The sequence below is a fragment of the Mizuhopecten yessoensis genome, unplaced genomic scaffold (assembly GCF_002113885.1).
Source record: "Mizuhopecten yessoensis strain PY_sf001 unplaced genomic scaffold, ASM211388v2 scaffold5525, whole genome shotgun sequence".
Lineage (NCBI taxonomy): Eukaryota > Metazoa > Mollusca > Bivalvia > Pectinida > Pectinidae > Mizuhopecten > Mizuhopecten yessoensis.
The window spans coordinates 119,747-122,554 of NW_018406092.1; positions in this window are offsets into that span (position 1 = coordinate 119,747).

Genomic DNA, 2,808 nt, shown 5'->3' on the forward strand with positions numbered 1-2,808 from the left:
GTCTTCTCCCCCACCCTTATTTCGAGTTATAAATTTTGGTGTATAACCATAAATATTATATTATAAATATTGAGATAAGATACAATTGCATGCAAAACATTTAGTACACAGGCTAATCCTGGAGGGGGCCATATGGGGCATTGACCCCCCAAAAATGAAATTGACCCTTCCATGTTCAAATTTAATCTTACATAGAATAACCCTCTTAATTTTGATTAGTCTTATTTTTTACATTATTATTTAAGGGAATTAATGGAAAAAACTATAAGCATCACTTTCAGATAATATTAATGTTTCAATTAGTGATGAGATGAAGTCATGAGTCAATGGCAAGGTCAAAATGATCTTTTTACATTTGAGATATATGTTTAATTGATATTGTCAAGAAAAATTAAACTTGCTTCTATATTTGATATGTTTTTTTATGAATTTTACGGTCAATATGAATGCCTGTATCAGGCAAACTTATCCTCAAACATGCCATTTTTACGCAATATTATTTTTGTATTTTCAGTTCCTATCTCAACTTAAATTGTTACCAGTCTGCCATCATAATTGGGGCCACATTACAGCAACAGATTCACCAAACGTGAAGGAAATAAAAGAGGAAGCAGTCATAATCTCTCTAAGACAGTCAGTTGTCAGAGGACATTTATAGCAAAAATAAGGATCCATGGAACCTCATCCCAGAGTGTGTCAAACTAGTCAAAATTGAACTACATCTACTAAATTCCTGCAAATAGAAAACTCTTCTATGGAAACGAAGCTGTGATAGTTACTCAGCAAAATATGTTCAAGGTTATATAACTAACATGTACATGTTACCTTGCTGAACACCAGAATAATATTGATTATAATTTGTTGTTTTAGTGGCTAAGTGAGTTTGGATAGGAATATCTGTATCGATTAGCAGTATTTAAAATTATATACCTGGTTACTGGATAGTTTAAAGCGCAGTATATACCCTCAGAAAACCCTTTCCAGATGAAATTCATTAGATTTTGATCTAACCTCTGTCATCCATCTGTCTGGCGTCAACGTTATACTTTAAACATTTTTTTCTGAATAACCAAAAGGCCCAGGATGTTGATATTTTGGTGGTAAAATGTTGAGATGAATGACCTTGACTTATATTCAAGTAGCAATAAACAGGAGGCCTACGGTGGTGTTATTAAGCAATTAACATGCTAGAATGAGAGGATGTGATGTATGTGAAATTGAATGACATTGACTAGCCTTCAAGGTCACAGGTCAAATGTGTAAAATCCTTTAACATAAATGACTATTTCTGAATATCAGGGAAATCTTTGGTGTTGATATTTAGCCAATAACATGCTGGGATAAAGGGTTCTAAAATATATTCAAATGCTCTTGAATGACCTTGACTCAATTTTAGAGTGAATGTTAAATTGTTAGTTTCAGGGTAATATATAGTATTATGTTTAAATTTGTTAAAACATTTAATTGACTTCTGAATAATAAAAGGGGCTGACTGAAGTTCATGACATTTTGTGATGTAGGTTTAAGGTTTAAATCAATATGATGTGTTAGAAGTGACTAAATGGCTATAACAACCAGCTTAGTTCAGGAAAAAAAATGTTCAAGTCTTCCAACAAAGATTCACAAAGATAAAAAAAAAAGGTGTAGAAAAAAAAGATCTGTCAAAAAGACCCCAAACATGCATAGCCTGATTGATCAGCTTAAAGACTTTCTTGTACTCTTTTTGATAAACATGTATTTTTTCCAACAGCTTGAAAAATTCAAAATAAAATTCCAGGTGAGCTTTCAAGGCCCCTGTGCCTCTTGTTTGTGAATAAAATGAATAGATCTCTGGGCAAGTTATGTATTTAACCAGTAGGTAGACTAATTGAGTTATAAACATTCATGTTCAGATTTTTTTTACTAATCCTTAAGTATATATATATCTTTAGTCAAATTGTTATCGAATATTTTGGCTCAAATTTCCTTACAAATGTGTAATCTTTCTAATTTTTAGGTCACCTGAGACAAAGTCTCAAGTGACCTATTGCGATCGCCTTTTGTTCGTTGTCGTGCGTCCGTAAACAATTTACATTTTCGACTTCTTCACCAAAACCCCTGAACCAATTTCAATGAAATTTTGCAGGAACCTTCCATGGACAACGATTAACAAAAATAGTGGTCCGTTTTAGTCCCAAGCCCCCCAGGGGCCTGAGGGGCGGGGCCAAAAAGGGTCAAATTGACTAAAATTTCAAAAATCTTCTACTCAAGACCCAAATATGGTCAAATCAAATACTATTCATAGATGGAAGGGTCTTAAGGTGCTTTACCAAAATTGTGAATTTCTTGACCCTGGGGTCTCACATTTCCCCCTGGGGAGGGGGTAAACTTTACTATAGTTTATATAGGGAAATCACATTTTGGACCAACATTTGTTTAATTTCCATTGGAAGTAATTCAATTTGGCTTAGCATTATCAGTATTAGGTAGCAGTTTGATAGTATGCACATATCAGCCCTGACTGACCCCCAGGGACTGATGGTTGGGGAAAAAAAGGGTTGAATTAACTGAAATTTCAAAAATCTTCTTCTCAAGACCCAGATATGGTAGAATCAAATACTCTTCATAGATGGAAGGGTCTTAAGGTGCTTTACCAAAATTGTGAATTTCATGACCCTGGGGTCTCACGTTTCCCCCTGGGGAGGGGGTAAACTTTACTATAGTTTATATAGGGAAATCACATTTTGGACCAACATTTGTTTAATTTCCATTGGAAGTAATTCAATTTGGGTTAGCATTATCAGTATTAGGTAGCAGTTTGATAGTATG